Source organism: Leptopilina heterotoma, unplaced genomic scaffold, assembly GCF_015476425.1.
Source record: "Leptopilina heterotoma isolate Lh14 unplaced genomic scaffold, ASM1547642v1 Lhet_305, whole genome shotgun sequence".
NCBI classification, from domain to species: Eukaryota; Metazoa; Arthropoda; class Insecta; order Hymenoptera; family Figitidae; genus Leptopilina; species Leptopilina heterotoma.
In genome coordinates, this window is record NW_025111009.1 from 1,163,816 (window position 1) to 1,187,265 (window position 23,450).

General features: G+C 27.9%; 1 long non-coding RNA gene across 2 annotated transcripts in view; it reads left to right on the forward strand.

Annotated features, from left to right (window-relative positions):
• LOC122504566 overlaps window positions 1-23,080 on the forward strand; it is a 71,592-nt gene extending 48,512 nt beyond the window's left edge. For both annotated transcript variants that reach the window (XR_006301843.1, XR_006301842.1), the window contains exon 3: window positions 23,011-23,080. This is a non-coding gene — a long non-coding RNA (uncharacterized LOC122504566). The remainder of the gene's footprint in view (window positions 1-23,010) is intronic.
• The last annotated feature ends 370 nt before the right edge of the window (window positions 23,081-23,450 follow it).

Consider the following 23,450-nt stretch of genomic DNA (forward strand, 5'->3'; position numbering starts at 1 on the left):
GGGGCATTTTCTGCACGGGAATTACACATAATCAGTCGGTCTTGAAATATGACCAACTGGAAATAATTAAAATCTTCTTATCGTTTAATTCTTTATGGCATCTTCAAAAACACGACAATTTACGTTTGAAAATTGCAATTAAGAAAATTCGTATTTGCGATGACTCGATCCCTGGACCTTGCGCTGTTGCGAAACCGCCAGCAGTATATAGCTATACTAATAGCCATCGGACTTAGACAAATTTGTAAATTTCGACTTTTGTAGTTCACATAATTAATTAAATTCGAGATCATAATTTTTTGAACAAATAGTAAAAATTTAGTAAATATGACAGTGCCAGAATAGCAATTTTTTTGTCTGGAATTTATCTGAAAATCCCAGCACATAGTTACTGTGGCATTTATATCAATTCTATAACTAATATTTGCACTCGCATATGTAAACAATTGGTTTTTGAAATCAGTTGATTTATCCCAAGTTAGATTTATTTATAATGTCAAATTAAAACTTTGATGTTATTACTCTCTCTCTACTTGATTCTTGATATTTCTATAGATGTTGAGATTCGTCAGTTGATGAAAATTTTTATCGTCTAACATTATAAATATTTTTCAACAGAATAGTTATTATTCATCTCTCTCACTAAGAGAGACAATACTTGGACCTTTTGTCTGGTTTATATTTCATCGTTATTTCGTTTATATTCGCTGACAAAACCAATTCAGGAAGAATTATTTCTTTTTCTCCCTCCTTTTTGCCTCTCTACTGTTACACACCAAAGTGGATTTATGAACATGGCGAAATTATATAGACCCCTGCGTTTAAACGGATTATTGTTATACATATATACATATAGACACTACAGATTTTAAGGAATAATAGAGGATACTATAATTAAAAATAATGCTTTTTATATAATAAAACACATTTTTTCTTTCGATTTTTGGGTTATAAAATTTGCATACATCGATGATGATTTATTGTACTTTGGAAAAAAGGTGTTTTTTTGAGAATAGGAATCATTTTTATTGTAATAAATATTGGGTATAAATCTATCTACATGAACCTTGATTACCCAAACTAATTTTGCCATCTGATAACCGATAGTTCAGATATAATAGAAATTGCAAATTTTTTCGTATTTATGGATAAATGATTTTTTTAAAGCTTTGCATTATTGAATGGCATTTATATCTGTTTTTGTTTTTGGTATTTACATTAAAAATCAGTAAATAAAATATCCTTATTTTTTGAGATTTTTATACCGATAATAATGTAAAAAATATTTTGGGTTGAACATGACCAAAAAGATCGGATAATGGAAGTTTGGATGGAAACATTGATTTACAGTTTGGATAATACACTGCAAAAACTGGTATCTCTTTTGTGTCTTAAAATGAGTTGCTTTAAGTGTTTAAACCATTGAGATACAAAATCTGTTTTATATTGAGACATTTAATTTCATCTCGTGTCTCATTTTAAGACATTAAATATATATAACTCAATGCGTATAAGACACGTAAAACGTCTTCTTAGTGTGAGACGGATACTTGAAACACATTTCGTGGCCCAAAATGCATTGATAAATGTGTAAGACACTTTGAAACGTCTTAAAATGAGACACATATCTGTTTCAAATATGTGGACTAAAACATCTTATGTGTTTCAAATATGGGGACAAAACGTCTCAAAATGAGACACTTGTTTTTGCAGTGTAGAGGTTATATTGTAATATAATTATCCACATCATTTAGTTAAAAATAATTGATGTTTCAGTAGATTTTTTAACTGATTCAATTAGTCTAGTTTAACTAATTTTGCAGTTTTATTTTACTGGAAATCAGTCATTCTTTCACTGATAATCAATTATTTTTAACTGATTCAGAAGCAAAAAGTCACTGATTGTCAATTAAAACTATGATTTTTAGCTGATTTTAATTTAGGGAGTAAGTCGAAACTGAAAATAACTTTTTCTACTTATTTGGATAAGACATTATATCATACAACAGACGGACATTTTAACTATTGTATCGCCTTAGTTTGTATACGCAAATATGTTAGATTCTTAAACTTCTGGTTCCTTTTTATGTATCAAAAAACAAGTTGTGTAATTTAGCAAGAAACAAGGTTTCTTATAAGTAAAAAGCTAATTCTATTCGGATTTTATCGACTTCCTTTGCCGTGTGCCAAATAGTTTCAGTAGCAATCGCTGGTTATACACGTAGTCGGGGTCTCTAAAACCATAATCCAGCCGAGTTTAAATGTTGGCTGGGATTTCCGAATCGCGAGGTGTGATTTGTTGCAAACGCTTAGGTTGAAATTGCGCAGGACCAAGCGGATTGGTCCTATATATACCCGGGTGATTAGATTGTTATTGATGTTTCGTTGGTATTGTTTCCCAAACTACCAGGAAACATGCCCTGATATATACAAGCACTGCATACATTATCCTGCACATTACTACCAGTGATCAGTTGTTGTTGTTGTCCTCAACAACATTAATCGTTGGATGCTCAATTGGAGAATTGAGATTATGGTTATAACATTATATAGATTCTAAATTGTTATCCATTTTTCTCCTTTCATTTCTTCTTTTTCTTCTTCTATTTCTTCTCTTTCTTCAATATTAGCAACTGCAGTTGATGCTGGTATTACCCGAAAAGCTAATGGGCTTTTCAAAATTCCAATTTTGTATCAATAGATTAGAAGTTTGAAATATGTATGGAAGTAGCTATGATCTATGCGCTTAATTAAATGCACTTGTTTCAGTGCCTGAGATCTATCAAGTACAATCGATAAATAAGAGTAAAAGGTATATACCGAAGAGGATATAGTCTGGGGTGCGATAAAGGATACGTGCTTATTTATTTCGCGGTGAACCGAAGCGAATAGCATAGACGTGACGCGGAAACGATATTCCGATTTACACAAAATAACAGCGTTTTGTACAGTCCTGGCAAGGATTCTGGACGATTATTAGATATCAGTATCAAAAAAAGAATATGAAAAATCTTCTGTATCGAAATTGCACCCATTTTGCGCCGGGACGATCTTGTGCGAGAACTTTTATATACAGCCGCGTTGATCTTGGATCGATAATGCCTTAACATGGATCAAGTTACACATTTATTTACCATGGACATATATGCGAGAATCATCAACATTTTGTTGAGGAACGTGAAATAAAATTTTTCTCTCAGAAAGACGCTGCTATTGTACGTGCATGTATATGTGATATACGCTTTATATTCCAATGAGCTCCCCGCGACGATGTATACATCCACCTTGATTTCAAATCGAGCCGTCGCTTAGCCAAGCGTGAAACGCATTTATTCGAACGGGAAAAGGCGCCTTTAGTCACGCGAATCTCTATACGTGGCTTTTGGCCATAACTCCTATAACTAGATCTCTGAGCCGAATTCCATTTTAATAGGAGGTATCGAGAATTCAGAGTATGAAGAAAAACTATTCCTTTCGCGTGTACAGAATATACGTTTGCAATTTGTATTATTATATTTATATATATATGAAAGATATGTTAAAATTTCGTGAGTGGTTTTAGCAATAAAAAATTGTCTAATTCAGAGAAAATGTTGTGTAATATACATTGTTGGATGTTGGAAAATTTATCCTCAACGTCTAAATTTTTCCCCCTAGGTACAATTTTCAGATTTGTTTATTTGTTAAACATAAATTGCAAATTACTATACTTTTAAGTGTCAAAATTTATTTTTATGTTTTATAAAATCAGTCAAGTTTGAAAGACTGATAATTGTAATTATACATACATCTGTTAAACAACATAAATTATTAGTCTTCCTTCATGTAACCTTCATTTGTGAGATGTAACCATCATATTAAGGACTCTGAAAAATCAAACACGTTAACAGTGAAGCGAACATGTACGATTGCATCTCTTTATGAACCTTTATTGATCCCAAAGATCGTTTCAGTAATGGCGTGTTAATAATCCTTAATAGCCCTTCAACTGCCAAGCTACATCTTCATCTAAATTTACGCCCATCTTTTATGATCCATCGATTTCAGGGTGCGGTATAACCAGTTTCAGTTGTATAGCTATATATGTGTATAAATATATGTGTGTGTGTGGGTATATGTTCTCTCGGAATGCCTCAAGAAAGTCGTGCGGTGTCGCACTTGAGGCGTGATTTAAAAATAATTCCGCGCCGCCAGGGATTTTTATTCGCGAAAACGATTTGCGGCGGCGTGGCGCGCGGGCAAGACGGCAGAACGCGTCCGAATGGAATTGAACGCGGGATAATTGTTTCGAACAATCCCGGACCGATCCGGGAGGGTTACCATGACTACGCGTCACGCGCCTGGTAGTTGGAAATCGAGCCGAGGATCACAAAGAGGGGTTGCCTGCGAATAGGGGCATTTCTGGAGTGGGGGATTGGGGGTGGGCCAAAACGGACGAAGAGGTCGAGGCTTAATATTTCAAGTCCCGCCCATTTTGCTACAATCCCCTTTATTTCTCCTACTCCTAATTTCTTCTCCTCCTTGCTCCCTCTCTCCCTCTCTGTCCCTCTTTCCCGTTTACTTTCCACTCCTCTCCTCCCCCACCTCCTACTCCTCTTGACGCTATGCTGTCGAGAATCATTTCATTTTTATTATCGCTCTTAAAACAACCGAGCCAGAACGGGGCATCGATCCACATTAGCTACTAATTTCACGTTATTACCCCACCGCTCGACTCGATTTTTCAGTTTCGTACTTACCCGGCCACCGTTGATGAAAACCTATTCGCATATTCTCACCCTCTTAATAATCGATCAAGATGATTGGTCTTCTTTTCGCAATTTTCAACTTGATTCCCGTACTTAATTCTGATAAATTTAGCCTTGTTGGGTTCATGTTGAAAAAGGAAATAGTACATCGCTGAAAGATGTTTTGCTATTTTTTATGGGTTTATTTTTACTTAGAAGATTTTTTTCATACGTGTTTGAAAATAGGAACTTTTTGCTACACAGTAGAAAAAGAATTCAGCATTTTTGATGAAAATGTTTTACAAAATATATGCTTTTCTCAGATGATTCTTTTCAAATAGAAATTTTAGAATGGGTATATGGAAAAAAAGTATTTGCTGCGATTTTTGTTGCGTGTGAAATTATTTAATTTCACATAGAACGTGGCGCCAACTACAGAAGAGTTATATTTGTTGCGTGTTATATTAACACTATTTTTAATCAAGTGTTAAACTTTATTTTCTGCGTGTAAAGCAGAATTAGTTTTAGCTTCTTATTCATACATGCACGACAAAGTTCTTTCTTTATTATTGTATGAAGCGTCAATGAAGAGAATGCAAGGATTTAAATAATTATGCCCTTTATTAAATGTCTCTTTATAATTTGGAGAATTATGTTCGGAAAGTTAGTGAACTTTTTGTACACGAATTTTCCTTTACTAAAAGTGAAAGGTTTCAAATTCTGATGTTATTCTTTGAATGTGTCTAAAGCTACATGCCATTAATATTTTTTTCACAAATTTGACTACGAAATTTTTGAGTTAGATTTATGTATTATTGACAGAAGGTAAAGAAATTTGTTCCTATAGCATGTAGGAAAGAAGAATAATTTTTTCTACACTGTAAAAAGGGGAGTTAAATTTCAACTCCTCAGAGGATTCTATAAAAGTCACGCAGATGGTAAAAATAAGGAGTTATTTCAAAAACTCTCTTTCGTCAACTGTCTAAATTTTTTATAGTGCGCGCACTGTAAAAAATTTAGGGAGTTGACGGTCACTGGAGTTGGGAGTGAAATTTTTCGAGTTAAAAGTCAATTCCGAAAGGGAGTTAATTTAATAACTTCTTATTTTTACTGTGTAAATTTCAACTCTTTTCATCCAACTTCCTTCGTTTCAACTCCCAAATTAGTGCGACTTTTATAGAACTCCCTGGGGAGTTAAAATTTAACTCCCTTTTTTTACAGTGCTCTCTAAATTTGAATCAGCGCAGCGAAAAGTCGCTGATTCACCAGCCCAGAGTATGCAGCTGATGAAATAGCGTATATGCACTGATTTTCCAGCGTATATACGCTGTTTCATCAGCTGCATACTCTGGGCTGGTGAATCAGCGACTTTTCGCTGATTCAAATTTAGAGAGTGTGTACTTGCTACTTTCTGCTTGAATTCTCGCAAATTATAAGTCATATTTACAGAATTTTTATTTTATTCAATTAATACTTAATGTCTGACTTAAGTGCCTCTCATATTTTTCTGAATTTGACTAAGAAATTTTAAGGTTGATCTCAGAATTATCGACAGCAGATAGGAACTTTTCATTATTGCATGAAAACAGTTTATGGGGCCAGAGTGTCAAAGTCAATGCCATATTTTTCCATAATGTTGCTCTGTGAAGAAATCGCATCGACTTTGATATCACAGTAAATTTGTCGTATTAAAAAGCGTTGCAGATTATTATTAACACCAAAAAAGATTAAAATAATCCATTTCAATGTTTGTTACTATATGAATGTTTGACTTCAATTCAAAACGAAGCCAACGATTTGTCAAAGAAAGTAAAAGAAAGTCAAAGCGATGAGTCTTAGTCTTATAGTCTTAGTCAAAGTTTTAGTCTTAGTCAAGGTCTTAGTCTGTGCCTTGGTCAAAGTCTAAGTATTGGTCAAAGTCGTAGTCACAGTCTACACAGTAAAAAGAAAATCTTATTTTAAGGCACGAAAGCTGCCTTAAATTAAGATGCAACATTTTTAAGACAGTCAATGTTGAATTTACGCACGTTTTTCGTATCCTTTAACATTATAGCAGACAGTGTTGAATTTAAGGCAGCTCTTAAATTAAAATTTACTTTTTACTGTGTATAATACTAATAAGTCTTTCCCTTTGACTAAGACTTTGACAAAGACTTTGAATAAAACTTTCATAAAAACTGTGAATAAGACTTTTTTTTGGTGTTAATTTAATCCTAAAGGGATTAAACTGTTCTAGATTATTTTAATCCATTCCAGGTGTTATTTTAATACACCTTACGATTTACTTTGATCTCTTTAAGAAAATGTGAAAGTTGATAAAATTTCTGCTTGGAGCTTAAGTGAAAAATCACAATGGTATTTACACCCCCAGGGGATGTCAAAGTCGTTGGACTGTTTACAAAGAATTTCAATAGAAAAATCGCAACGACTTTACCATCCCCTTAATATTTAAAAATTAGCGCAGTTTCTTTTAGAATTCCCGCAAACTATAGGTTAATTTTTATAAATTTTAATCTTATTCGGTTTCATAATGTCTATAAGCTAAATGCCTCTAGTATTTGTTTTCTAAATTTTACTGCGAAATTTTGAAATAAATTTCTGCATTACCGACAGGGGATCTTTTTTAATCTGAATTTTAGCATTGAGGGTATGATTGCATTGCAATTCCTAAAATTGACTTAACATTTTAAGCTTAAAAATAAGCTACACGGAAATAATGCTTCACCTCTGGAACTTTCGCTATTCCAGTGAAATTTCTCGCTGTTCCAGGAGCTTTTTTCCCGTGTATTTTTCAATTATTTTGATTTTAAGATATGTAAAGTTTCAAACTTCGTTTATTCTATGTAGTTGTTAGCACACAACTCAAGATTGTGTATATCTGACATATGAAATTTTGTTCTATGCGCATAAGTTGTGGAATTTTTTTCGCAGAGAGAATATTATTGCAATATGTTTCTCTACTATTATAACACATATAATTTCGGATCATTTTAATATTTATACTATTAATATGTAATATATACTATTAAAAAGCTTTAAACACACACTAAAAAGAATATTATAATGTGCACAAGTTTAATGACACCTGTTTAATATGCGCACGCACTTATATCTTCCATTCCCTTACGATTAAAATATTATTTACGAGGGAAATACATTTTAGTTAAGTATAATGCTAAATTAAAAATTGCTTTAATAACAACCGAAGATGAAGATATTATAAAAAATTTCATGCCGTTCTCGATATATGACATGCACTTTAAAAGTATTAACTGTTGCACATTTAATATAGGAAACGTCTTTAAAAACTGGTGCACGTCACATATAGGGGCTGTGCGCGCATACTGACAAACATGGTAACCTGCTATTAAAATGCAATAAAAACAATCTTCCCATGCATGAAATTTGATACAAGATATAAAATATTAGATAAAAAAAAATAAGTAAAATACCCGCTGATGCATCATGGTCGTTTAAAGACACTTCCTTTTTTTCTAAACACAAACAAGATATATATTAAATTAATATTATTTACAAATGAATAATATTCGCATTTATTTGTGTTGGAGAGTATGAGCGTGTGGGTTGTAAGACGTTTGAAAAATAGAGATATAGTAATAAAAGAGGCAAAGTGGTTTTGTCTTTATATATATATATATATATATATATATATATATATATATATATATATATATATATATATATATATATATATATATATATATATATATAAGTATATACGTACGTCTGCTTTTCGCGCGCAATTATGTGTCAGTAACTGGTGAAAATAGATTAAATGGGGAATGTAATTAATTTACGGGGACAAAACCGGTAACGAGTTGAGCTCATGCAAGCGCTTACTTATATGTATATGGACGAACTCACGCGATCTGTAAACGTATTTATGTGCGCATCAGAGAGAAAACCGACAGCAGATCCTTTGGCTTAATATCCACTTTTTTTGTGCTTTTAAATCCACATCTGCCTGTCGTTTCCTTAGTTACGCTTTATTTTCTTATTCGTCTACTTATTTCATTTCTTCATTCTCTTAGTGTCTTGTCACATGTATTTACAGCAATAATGAAGTGCGATGCCCTTAATGATGCTTGTACTCGTAATATAAAGTCTTGACAAGTTTCGCGCCCGGTTAAATATATCCATTCCTTGTATAAATATATGTATGTATTTATGTATGTATAGACATATATATATGCATGTATATAAATACTTGGGCAATTATTGACCCGTATCTTATATGGAAAATATGTAATCAATATAATTACCCGCTTATCTCACAACTAGTTGTATATTCCTGCGCGCGCGGTTTATGTTGTGACAGTGTCACGAATTCGTTAAATTATGATTTTCATATATGGGTGTATTTTGAGGGAGAAAGAGGGAGAGAGAGAAAGAGGTTTCTTCTATAAACAAGACATTCACTTCCGTCTTGTTTTAAAAATATTAATTGCACGTGTCTACAATTTTTATACCACATCATATTCTCGTTTTCTTGACATTAATTTGTCGATAAACAAGCATCTTGATGGAAATAAATGTGTGACTGATGTTTCTGATTTTAGAGTTCGGCGTCTTTAAACGTATGTCATATTATAATCATTGTACTTAACTAATTTACATTTATTCAATTAAATTTGAAAGTTTATGCAATTTTATGAAATTGTATATAGATATGGGATTTTCTTGACACAAGATAATAATATTTCCCATGGGGTGAAATTAAGTATTTTTTTTGTTTTGATAAACGAAAGAATTTTGCCTGTTTTTAAAGATTTTGAGAAAATTTTGTTCGAGACATTGTTTAGGAACAGTAAAAAATTTGTTGACTAACAATTGTTGTTAAACAGCTGATAAAGATTGCTCAAAAAATAATTTTTCATCTTCTGCTGATTATCGGCTGTGGTTACTTTATATGAATTGTGAATTAAATTAATTTTGATCACCCGACAGATATTAATTGGAATTGTTTTAGCAATAGTTTGGGTCCAGTAAAAAATTTGTTGACTAACAATTGTTAGTAAACAGAAGATAAAGTTCGCTTAAAAAATAATTTTTCATCTTCTGCTGATTATCGCGGCTTTGGTTTCTTTTTATGATTTGTGAATTAAATTAATTTTGATGACATAGATATTAATTGTCAACCATGCTGTGGCACAGTAAACTAGAAGGTGTTAAAATGTGTTGCAGCCTTAATTAACACCAAATAAGATTAAAATAATTCATTTTTGGACTAATTTCTTTCATGGAAAAAATGTGTTTAAATGAAAACCAAATTATTTTAAAAATATTTTGATACAATAATCCTTTGATGAGATTATTTTAATCCATTTTGGTGTTAAAGTATAATACCCAACAATTTTCTGTGCATTCGATTGTGACTGATAAAATTCAATTATTTACCAATTATTAAAAGATTTAATGATTGCAATTAAGAACTTTAAGAAATTTATTATAGAATTTATTTAAGCGATTAACAACTTTTAAATATTGCATTCAACAGCATATGTGACGGTTAGAAATTCAATGGTAATTTTTTCGATCACTTTTCTCTTTAAATATATTTAATAAATTGAGCTGAAATTTTGTAACAAAGTCTAAAATATATAATAAAGAAGGGCAGTGATGTTGAAAAGTTTTAATAATTCAAAAATAAATTATAATAAAACACTTTGCAATCGGTAAAGAAGAGAAATTGATATAGAAGTGACCGTGACAACTAATAATTTTAAAGTGATTTATAATAATTAATTTTAAAAATATTAAAACTTTTGCACTGCCCTTCTTTATTACATTTTAGACTTTCGTACAAAATTTCAGCTGAATTTATTAAATATTTAAAGAGAAAAGTGATCGAAAAAATTACTATTGAGAACCTAATAATCACATAATTAATTATGCTGTTAATATACTTTATGATCTCAATTTAACAGTAATGTTTTCTTGAAGATAACAAATTGATACCAAATTTGACCGAATTGATACCAACTCAGTTGTTTTTCTATATCAAAGTTCAGTTTATGCTGTTCTGCTTGTCTTTCACAAAAAGAGAAATGCAATTATGCGATTATGTTTTTCTTAGTATTTTTAAAATTAAAATAATCATTTAGTTGATTTGTTGCTGTAAAATTTGAAGAACTTTTTACTATAAACATTCACACATCTAATGTTATCGCAAGTATGATAAAAATATCAGTCATGCTGATAAGGAAAAAGGAAAGGTTTTTACATTTCCTTTTTCATAAAATTTCGTCTCTTTTTTTCCCATATAAAGAGAGAAAAAAACTTGGAATTTGTAAATAGTAAATTGTATAACTCCTGTCATTGTATAATTAGATGGTCTATATACCATCTAATTATACAATGACAGGAGTTATACAATTTAATTGGTGTTTTTGGTACAATGAAAAGTTGCAAATCATGAGCGCGGGGGAGGAAATGTATATAGTGAAGCGTGACGAAAACATCTATCGTATAACCAGGAAACATGATTCTGGACACAAAAGGTGCGGGCTCGTGCTCCCGCAACAACACACATTTATTCTTGTGAGGGATGACAATCTAGCATAGCGCATAGTAAACCCCGTGGGTCAGGGGTGCGAATCGAATAACACTCGTTGTATAACGCGCTATTCGTTAGTCTCTCGGCTCTTCTGTTTTTTTTTGCCAGCCAGTTCATACGGGATTTCCCCTTCCTCTATATTATACAGTTATATACGCGTGTATATAGGGTGAATGTTGGTTAGCCTGTCGTTACATGTCTCGTCAGTCGGCAAAATAGTGCTGGCAACAATGTTTCCCGGCCCATTGGGAATCATCTTCCAAGCAAACCACCGCAATGGAAAGATCAATGAATCCGATAAGTCTAGTTATTTTTGATCTCTTCTTTCCTTTCATGAGCCATAAACAACGCGATGACAAAATTTCTTTCTGAATGCATACACACTTGTGAATGTGTAAATTGATGTTTCATTAAGAGCGTTGATGATGATCTTTGAACCGGGAAATTAGAGGAAATTTGTTTTATTTTTACTCTTTGAATAGATCTTTGAATTCTTTATTGCGATCACAGTTTTTCTATAAGAATATAAAATTGAGACAAAGAACGAATCAAAAGGTTGCTTCGCAACACTTTTGATTCTTTTTTTGTCTCAATTTGATATCCTTAGAAAAATTGTTATTTGAGATTTACTTTTTAAATTCGAATCCACAGTTTTCTTTAGAGAACTTATCAAATTAATACCATAACTGGAATCCTGTTCAATTTAAATTGTTACAAACATTGGATCAAATTATGCTTTAATATATTTTTTGTTAGTATCAATTAGTTGCAATTTGGTACTTTAAACTAACATTGTTAATGTTTATAACAGAATTAACAAATCCGGTAATTTACGAATCTTTATCTTATATAGTTTTTTGAGGATCTTAAATTGAGACCATTAAGTATATCAAATGCAATGATTTACTATGCTGTTAATCGCAGGGATGCTACAGATTAGGGAAATGTCTATTTCTGACAATAACTTCTTTTTAAATTTAAACAAAATTATTTTTGAAGAACTATATCATGAAATTATTACTGATAAATTATTTAATGAATAATTTTGCTTAAATATTTCAAAATTAGTTGAATTTTAAAAGAGTTGCGTTTACAATTTCTATAAGTGGATGAACTTCAAAAGGTTTTAATTTAAAATTTTATAAAATTTCAATTTTGAATGAATTTAATCAGAAATTTTAAACAACTTAGATTTTTGAACAATTTTAATAATTCAAATTCTTCTAAATTATTAGTTAAATTTTGTACTATATATCTAGTTAATTATTAAAAATAATGGATTTAAAGTAATCATTTTAGTTAATATTATTAAAGAAAATTGAATTTTGCAGAAGTTACAAATGATTGCAAAAATTCAATTATTTTCAAAAGTACTAAAATTCCTCTAAGAAATTCAATTATGTTCAAAAATTAAAAACAACTCGTCTAAATATCAATTATCCTTTTTAAATATTAAGATTAATCTCCAAAATTCAAAAATTTTAAGAAAATTCTTGTAAAAATTTCAACAATTGAAAATTCAATTATTTAAAAAAAAATTGATAATATTTAACGCAAACGTTTAATTATTTTCATAAATAATAAAAATTGCTCAGGAATTCAATTATTTACAAATTTTTTATGAATTTCTTCGCAATAATTCCATTGTTTTCATAAATAATAAAAATTTTTTTACAGAGATTCAATTATTCTCATAGACAATAAAATTCTTTTTGGAAATTTAATTATTTTCAAAACTAATAAAACTCCTCGTAGAATTTCAATTATTTTCAATAAAATTTTTATCGAATTCCTCGAAAAATGTTATTATTTTAAAAATTTTATTGAAATTCGTTCAAAGAATTCAACTGTTTAAATTAAAAATTTGTTGATAAAAGATTAAATTTTGAGAAAAAATTCAATTATTCAATAAATTATTTAAATAATTAAATTCTCGTAGAATTTTTTAATAAAAATTTATTTAAAAAAGAAGTTATTGATGTTTTCGAATAATTTACAAAACTAAAGAAATTTGTAAATAAATGTAATAGGAAATTTTTCGAGTATCTAATAATTTTTAGGCTCGAACTAGGTCCGTAAAAAAGGTCAGTAAAGTCCGTAAATTGTACCATATAATTTGGATAATTTTAGAGAAATTACAAATAATTGTAGAAATCCAATTATTTTCAAAAGTAATAAAATTCTTGGCAAAAATTCAATTATGTTAAAAAATTTTTAAAAATTTTTGTCAAAATTTTAATTATCTTTAAAAATAATTAAACTCTTCTCCGAAATTCAATTATTTTCAAAAATTTTAATAATATTCTTGGCAAAGTTTAAATTATTTTCAAAAATTTTCAAAAATTCAATGATTTTTAATAGATATTTTCTATTCTAATAAAATTTTCCAAAAGAATTCAATTATTTAAAAAAAATTGAATAAAATTCTACACAAACCTTGAACTATTTTCAAAAAATAATAAAATTTTCACAGGAATTTCATTATTTACAAATTTTTTCATAAATCTCTTATTCGCAATCATTCAATGATTTTTGTAAATAATAAAATTTTTACAGGGATTCAATTATTTTGGTAAATAATAAATTTCTTATTAGGAATTCAATTATTTTGATAAATAATAAAACTCATTGTAGAATTTCAATTATTTTTAATACAATTTTAATTGAATTCCTCGAATCTTTAAAAATTGGAATTTTTCATATTTTTAACTATCAATTCTGTGGAATTAATTTTTTTTTTAAAAAAGTTTAATTGCGGATTTTTTTATATTATTTGAAGTTTTTATTTTCTTATATATATTTAATTCAAGAATTTACGAATAATTGAAATTTCGTAAAGTTGAATATTGTAAACAAATGGATTTGAAAATTGTCAAAGAACTTTTTCGAAAATTATTAAAAATAATTGATTTTAAGAAGAATTTTAGTTAAAAATTCTTGAAAATAATAAATTTATCACTGGGTCATGTTTTATAGTTAAAATTTAATTTATTGTTTTAAGTAAAATGTTCTCTTATTTGACTCTGACTGGTTATATTTTTGTCAGCAATTGGTCCGTAATTTTTTATTTTTGGTCCGTAAAGACCGTATTTTTAAATACTTTCACTGGTTTGAGCCTTGTTCACAGAAAAAAAGTTAAAATTCTGTTTCAAAATCAGAAAAGTTAAGAAAAAACAAAAGCGAATTTTTGTAGCAACCCTGTAATTGTACATTGACATTTTTTGTTTAGATATTTCTGATAATTGTTTGATGGACCTTGTTATAGAAATTACAATTATCATCAACATTTGGTGCTCAAATTTTTTATATAAATATGATTTAATTTTTCAATTCTTTTCTCTCTGAAAATTAAGTTATAACTTGATTTTTACAACATGTTCTTTTATTGCTTTCTCTGAAGTATATAAGATCCTTCTTCTTCTTCTTCTTCCACCTCTTTTTTTTTATGTTTTTATTTCTCGCGTGTCTGGATCACACGCGCTCACCCAGAGTGAGATGTAACCACCATGGCTCGCACCTAACAAGACACAAAAATAAATTGAGAGACGCGAGATTAATGAAACGGCCTTAGGCGTCGGCAAGCACGAAAGGATGAGGCCCATCGGAACGTGGGTAAAAAGGGACTATCCTATATACTCGTGGACAAGACAACAGAAGAGAAGAAGGATGGAACAAAGTGAAGGGATTGAAAGTGAGAAAATAAGATTAAAAAAAAGTTGGAAAAAAAAGAGAAAATGGAAATTAAGAGGAAAACTTTGAGGGCAAGAGGCAGGTTTAGCGCGCTGTTAGGGGGCCTGATTCACTGCACCGGCCGACGTCAAGTACTCAGGACAGCTGATTGGCCTAATTTACTTAGATTTAATTACTGACCTGTAATCGTCTAACGTTGTCCTACTCCCTTCGCTTTATTTCACCTTTTCTCCTGATGGTTTTTTCTTGTTTTTTCACACGCCAGAGAAACTGGTTCAATTTTTTACCAAGTTTAAATAATAGTTCTCTGGATGTCTTTCTCCCTAGTTGTTTGAATTTTATTTTTCTATTAATATTATATCTGTTAATTACTATTGGGAAAATCAAAAGGTTAAAGAACATTTCACTATTATTTATGTATTTTTTGCTTCTACCCGGTTTTAACTACAGATTGTTAAAAACAATTTTTTAAATTAAATTTTTGTCTTTTTTGGTTGTCTTATAAAATTTAAAATTACCACAAATTCTAAAAAACCTTAAATTTTTCTATTTTCTACAATAATTTATTTTAAATAACTTAATTCTATTAAAGAACTGCCACAAAGTTATTACCTAATATAAATCATTTAATGAAGTATTTTTCTGTTGAAATTACTTTCAATTTTAAAAATTTTAACGCATTTCTTTGAAAAAATTCAACTATCTTAATAAATATTAAAATTCTTTGCAAAAATTCAATTATTTTCAAAAAATCTAAAAAAAATTCTCGTCAACATTTCAATTATTTTTATAAATAGCAAAATTCCTCGCCGAAATTCAATTATATTCAGGAATTTTTATAAAATTCATTGTAAAATTCAATTATTTTCATAAATAACAATATTCATCACAATAATTCAATTATATTGAAAATTTATAAAATTCTTCGCAAAAATTCAATTATTTTCAAAAAATCTTAAAAAAATTGTCAACATTTCAATTATCTTTATTAATGAACAGAAAAATTCTTCGACAAAATTTAATTGTTTTCAGGAATTTAAAAAAAATTGTAAAAATTTTTCATTGTAAAATGAAAATGTATCATTGTAAATTGTTATAATTGTTATAACATTGTAATGTTATCATTGTAAAATTCAATTATTTTCATAAATAACAATATTCATCACAAGAATTCAATTATAATCGAAAATTTAAATAAAATTGATGGGAAAGTTTCAAAAATTATTTTTAAAAATTTTTCTTAATTCAATGATTTTTAATGTTATACTATTTTAATGAAATTTCCCAAAATAATTCAATTACTAAAAAAAAGTTTTCATAATATTCTACACGAACATTCAATTATTTTCCAAAAAATAAAAATTTAACAAGAATTCAATTATTTAAAATAAAATTTGCATAAATTTTTTCGAAAAAATTAAATGTTCTAAAATTTGGCATTAAATTCTTTGCAATGATTCAATTATTTTCATAAATTTTAAAATTCTTTTCATGGCTTTAATTATTTTCATGAATAATAAAATCATTCTGAAGAAGTCAATTATTTTCATAAATAACAATATTCATCACAAGATTTCATTTACTTTCTAAAGTAATAAAATTCAATTATTTTCAAAAATTTAAAAAAAAATTAATTAGAAAATTTCAATTATTTGCAAAATTTTTTCTTTTCAATAATTTGTATATATCTATTATTTTAATAAAATTTCCCAAAAGAATTCAATTATTTAAAAACAATTTTAACAAAGTTATACGCTAATATTCAATTATTTTCTAAAATAATGAAAATTTCACAAGAATTCAATTATTAAAAATATAATTTTCATAAATGTTTTCGAAAGAAATCAATTATTTGAAACTTTTATTTAAAATTCTACGTAATAATTCAATTATTTCCATAAATAATAAAACTTACTGCAGAATTTCAATTATTTTTAATATATTTATAATCCAATTCCTCGAAAAATGTAATTATTCTTAAAAATTTTGTTAAAATTCGTCGAAAAAATTCAATTGTTTAAAAAATTTGTTGATAAAATTATGTATAAAATTCCAATTTTATAGAAACATTCAATTATTCAATAAATTATTTTGTTTTGGATTTGAGTAATTGAATTGTAGTAGAATTTTCTAATAAAAATTGATTTAAAAATTAATTTCTCAGTTAAAGTTTTAGATAATAATTGAATTTTGGAGAAGTTACTAATAATTTTAATTTTTAGAAGTATTTTAATTTTGTAAAGGTCTCAAATTAAAATCTTTGAAAATCCAAATTTTTTCATAATTTTAATTAAAAATTCTATATGGATCTAATTTTTTTCAAAAAGCTTAATCGAAAATTTTTGAAAATTATTTCAATTTTTTGTTTTCTAATGTATATTTAATTGGAGAATTATGGAATAATCGAAATTTCGTAAAATTGAATTGTAAACAAATGGATTTGAAAATTCTCAAAAAACTTTTTCAGAAACTATACCTATTAAAAATAATTGATTTAAAAAAGAATTTTAGTTTAAAATTCTAGAAAATAATAATTGAATTGAAATAATGAAAATAATTTTGAAGAAGTTACAGTAACAATATTCTTATAATATTTAATAATGATTTTGTAACACGGTATATTATTTTTTTTAAAAATGAAAATTTTTTAAAATTCATACGATTGATTATTTAGAATCGTAAGAAGAGCCTATAAAAAATTTGTCAACGAAGAATAATAAAAAATGTGGAAGTAGATGAATTTTTTAAGAACTAATTGTAAAATTTGAGCCAATCAAAAATGCGACCATTTCTAGGGGTATCAACATTTTTTTTACACTTTTTCAGTATCTGAAATCATATTACACTATAAAAAATTAATAAAAGTATATTTTTTAACTGATTTAAAATTTTTTTTTATTTTTCAAAAAATTTATTTTTTTGAAAAAATCAAAATTTTTGAAAATCTATACGATTGATTGTTCAGAATTATGAAATAAGTACCTATATAAAAATATCGACAATGAAAAATTAATCAAAATTACGAGAGTAGTTCAGATTTTTATTTTTTGGAAATTTTAATATTTATTTAAAAATTTTTTAACTAATTAAATTTTTTTTTAATTTTTCGAAGCATATTATAATTTAAAATACCAAAATTTGTTAGGAGAAATATTAACCACCCATAAAACAAAAATTTAGATGAGTTGAAATTTCACCGGTCTCTCCAAGTAAATTGGTAAATAAATTTAATAGAACATTTTTTTGAGTATCTAATAATTTTTAGAGTGAATCATAATATTCTTTAGGGTCAGGGAAAAAGTCAAAATTTTGTCTGGAAATCAGGGAAAATCAAAATTAAATTTTTGTGGCTACTCTGCACTACTATATATTTCCACTTTCAACCTACACTTTCTACTACAAAAACCTTCTGTGAAAATGTTTTTCTTTTATTATTTAACGAATTTTTAGACCCTTCCAAAATTTAAGCACTGTGTCAATGAAAATGCAGAGTATTTTTTTATTGCGTGTAATGAAAAGGAAATTGGAGAAAAGAGCATCTCTCGTTAAAAAATAATCAGAAAATTAAATTGACTTAGCCCTTGAGAGAGGGGTAAAAATGTAAACAACCCCCTGCGTGCTGTTGAAGATGGAGAACTTTTTAGGGGGAGTATATATGTATATATAGACGATAGTGTTGGAATCACATCCCACATAATAGATGGCACCCCTGGGTACCGCAAATGAACCACGAAATGCTGGTAGTGCCCTGGACCTTGGCAACCTGTCGTTGCGCGTGGTTCTACAGTTGGGAGACCAAAAACGACCATCTGTCCATCCGTTTTGTCTCGATATCTCAACTTTCTCTCCTTGTCTGACCCCAAAAATTTCAAACTACATGGACCAATACAGAAACTCGAAATCAAATGTATACACGTTGACGTATTTAAGTGTATTGCTGACGATACTTAAAGTCAGATAAAGTCCATCACGTTTAGAGAATTGAACGTGTGAGGAAATTCAATAGGGAACGAGGGTTAATGATCCGTAAAGATCCTTTAAAGATTTCTCCTCATTTCAAATCCAGACAATTAAAAGTTACTAGGTACGAAAAGGAAATATAAATAATTTATCGTCTAACAGTTTATTTATTGGATGTTATTATTGTATTAATAGTGATTTGAAGAATTTAGATGTAATTTTAGGAGATTACACGCTAATAAAATTATGAATTGAAATTTTATATAACAATGAAAGCAAAAATGGTTTTCCAAAAATTAATAAAATTGTAAGCGTAATAAAATTAGTTTTTAGAAATAGGGCACATGTTTCTTTTATTTTACACATTTTTTTTAATATTTTTTTTAGTGAAACAGTTTTACATATCAAACATATTTTTCTTTTCGTAATAAGTTCTTGTATGAATGTTTTAAAAATGTCATGATTTGAAACGGCTTTTTGATTTTAAATTTTCCTTTAAGCTTTTCATTTCTTTTCAAAAATGTAGAAGACAATTTTTTTTAGATTTACATTGAGGTGCATTGAATTTTAAATAAATATTTATTTGCACGAATAAAATGTTTTTTCAGAATTTTTAACTAAAATTCTTCTTTAAATCAATTATTTTTAATAATTCTTGGAAAAGTTCTTTGAGAATTTCAAATCCATTCATAAAAATAAAAACTTGTAATAATTTCAAAAAAACTCAGCAATTAAACTTTTTCAAATGTCACAACAAATAATTCTACAGAATTGTTAGTTAAAAGTATGAAAAATTCATATTTTCAAAGATTTTAATTTGAAACCTTTTCAAAATTCATTTATTTCTTTAAAACTCATGCTATAATGCTTTTAATATTCAATTATCTAAAACTTTAACTGAAATTCATTTTTAAAATAATTTTTATTAGAAAATTCTATGAGAATTCAATTATTTAAATACAAAAATAAATAATTTATTGAATGTTTCTTAAAATTGAATTCTCATAAAGAATTTTATCAACAAATTTTTAAATTATCGAATTCTTTCGACGATTTTTAATAAAATTTTTGAGAATAATAACATTTTTCGAAGAATTCGATTAAAATTGTAGGTACTAAAAATAATTGAAATTCTGCGACGATGAGTTTTATTACCTATTTATAAAAATAATTAAATTCCTAAAAAGAATTTTATTATTTATGAAAAAAATTGAATTTTTGTCAAAAAATCTATTATTTATGAAAATAATGGAATTTTTGTTAAGAAATTTCTAAAAAAATTTGTAAATAATTGAATTCCAGTGAAATTTTCATTTTTTATGAAAATAATTAAATGTTTGCGTAGAATTTTAACAAAAATTTTTCTAAATAATTAAATTCTTTTGGAAAATTTTATTAAAATTGTAGATATTGAAAAACATGGAAATGAAGAAAATTCTTGAAAATAATTGAAATTTTGACAAAAATTCTATTAAAATTTTCTGCAAAGAATTTTATAACTTTTGAAAATAACTAATTTTTTTTAGAAGAATTTGAATTTTAATAATTTTTCAAAAATCTAATTTTTTAAATATTTATAATAAAATTCATGCAAAATTGAAATTTTCTAAAATTTCAACATTTTTAAGTTTATTTATTAATAAAAATTGTAAACGCAACTCTTTCAAAATTGAATTAATCTTGAAATATTAAGGTAAAATTATTCATTAAATAATTTATAGGTGATAATTTTATGATAATTACACTGAAAGAAAAAATTTTCTTTTTATTCAAATAACCGATTACTTGTATTAATTAAATATTTACTTGAATCAAATAATTTTTATTTGAGTCAATTAAATGGTATTTGAATCAATAATTTCAGTTTTTAAAGAAAATACTATTTAATTGACTCAAATAATCAATATCATATAAATTAGTAAATATTTTAAAAATTATTTTTAATTTTTTTCAGTTTAAATTTTAAATAGTAAAAATATTTACTAATTTCAATTAGTGACTGGCTCTTTGCTTTTGAAATAATAAAATTTTACTAATAAGTAGTAATTTCTACTAATTTATCAGTAAAATTTATACTAATTCAAAAGCAAAGAGTTTAAATCTGAATTAGTTAAAAATAACTAATTTTATTAGTAAAATCATGTCTAACTTTTTGCTTCAGAAATTAGTAAAAAATAACTAATTATTAGCAAATAAACTACAAAAATAGTCAAATTTCACTAATTGAATTAGTTACCAATTCAGTTATTTTTACATAATCTAAATGTGAATTTAACTTATAATTAGTTACTATTAAGTTAGTTAGATTTTATTATAAAATTAGTTATTTCTAATTAGAATTTAGAAAGTTATTTTCGAAATTTTAGGTCGTATTCAGGACTTGAGAAATGATACACCAGTAAATATCCCCTTGGTGGTTAACAAATTTTTTTAATAAATACCTACCAATTTGAAAAACAATGAGATAATTTCTACTTTTTTCAAACTAAGAAAATTGACGAGGTCCTGTACAAGAAGAAATTTTATGAAAAAATTAAATGTGAATTTGCGTCAATAATAGAAATGTAAATCACAGTGTAAACTATTCTTCTTTCAACGGAGAAGTCGATAGATCATTGAAAGCGATTATAATGAATTCGAGACAGTGCGGTGTGTGAGGGCTCTCGAGATAAGGTATTATGATTTTAATGTGCCAAATGTCACACAGGAAACACTCCTTCTCTTTCTCCCTTTTCCTTCTCCTCTTGCAGCCGGTACGAAGATAATCGGGCGTAAAATTTGAAAATTTTCATTATGCCCGTGTTTCTTCCATTTCGTTTCACGACAATTTCGACGTCGGCTTTTTCCTATCGGCTACATATTAAACACACACTCACACATATACGTCCAAAATCCCCTGGAGTATCGAATGGAATTTCAAATTTTAAATCAAAATCGTTAGATCGCTCCTGCTATTCCTCTTGCTCCCGGGGCCAATTTTCCTGATTGAGAATTTCTTTTACTATATACTTTTTTTTTTGTTTTTTTAATTTTATTTTCAATCCTTTTTTTCCCCTGTTTCTCTGTATTCTAGACTATATTGGAACCACAGTTTTTCACGTACTGACACAATTCTATAGTGTCCACCAACTCTATTAGAGAGGTGGTGTTTTTTCGAATGGATGAAGTGTGTGTGTGAGAGAGTATGTGGTATATAAAAATAGGAGTGGGAAGCTGGCGTTAAATTAGTGCGGATATGGGAGAGAGTGGGCGCTTTCGAATATTTAAAGCTACCCTCTAAAATTCAGAAGCACCTCGTTTCGAGAAAAGTTTCCTCGTTAAAGGGTTTTCCTCCACCTCCTTTCGCTTCCTCTCTCTCTCTCTCTTTCTCTTCACTGACTCTTATCCAACCTTTATTCGAAAACGGCGCGACTAAGTCAAGAGACGCTATAAGGTCGATGGACGAGTCGTGTTCCAAAGTAGACACCTGGGAGTGAGAAGTTGCTCCTTAAATGAAAAATTAACTCCTTGTCTCTTGAAATTTTATCTTTTTCGTGACAGGATTAAGAATGATAGGTTAAATCATTTCTCTGTAATTAAAATATCGTAAATTATTTTCGAATTGTAGATGAATTTTATAAAGTTTACTTAATAAAAGTACGGGTAGAAATGTATGAAACTGGTCCTAATAGATAATTAATGGTCCGATTTGGGCCCTATCAGGTTGATATCAAAAATTTGGATCAATTTTTTGTTTGATCCACATTTTTCGTATCAATTTTGTACTCTAGACTCTTTTTGAATTGTTATTATTATTATTGTTATTATTGTTATTCTTTTTTAGGGGCCGTTCAAAAAATACGTAACGCTATTTTTCGGAAATTTGGACCCCCCCTCCCCCCATGTAACGCAATGTTGTATACATTAGCGCCATTTTTTCTGCTGACCGTAACAAATAGATTGACCCCCCCCCCCCTAAAGCGTTACGTATTTTTTGAACGGCCCCTTAATTGGCATTAAATTTTATTTAATTGTTATAAAATTATTAATTTGCAATTTGTTTTTCTTTTGTTTCAGATAAAAAGTGTTTGCAATTTGGAAGGTGATTTTTACGGAAAATTGGCGCAGGATCTCTGTATACTGGGTAAGCAATTTTATTTCACTCTAAATGGGATAAAATTTACGGTTGTTGTCGACGTTCACCTGGGGAATGAAATGCATGTAACCGAATTTTTATTTAAATGAATCGTTATTTGGCGAAATAAATATCATTCTACTCAAGTGAAATAGAAATTCCACACTATTCCCCTTGTAGAAATTGACCTATTTTGGGTTATTTTAATTAGAAATCTTAAAGGGGATCTTATTAGCAATTAGGAAAAAATGTCTGAATTCTTTCTCAACTCTATATAGTTGAGGCCACTTTCTAAATTTGAATTAGTTGAAGCACATAGTTTTAACTGACAATCAGTAACTGACTTTTTGCTTCTGAATCATTTAAAAACAACTGATTGTAA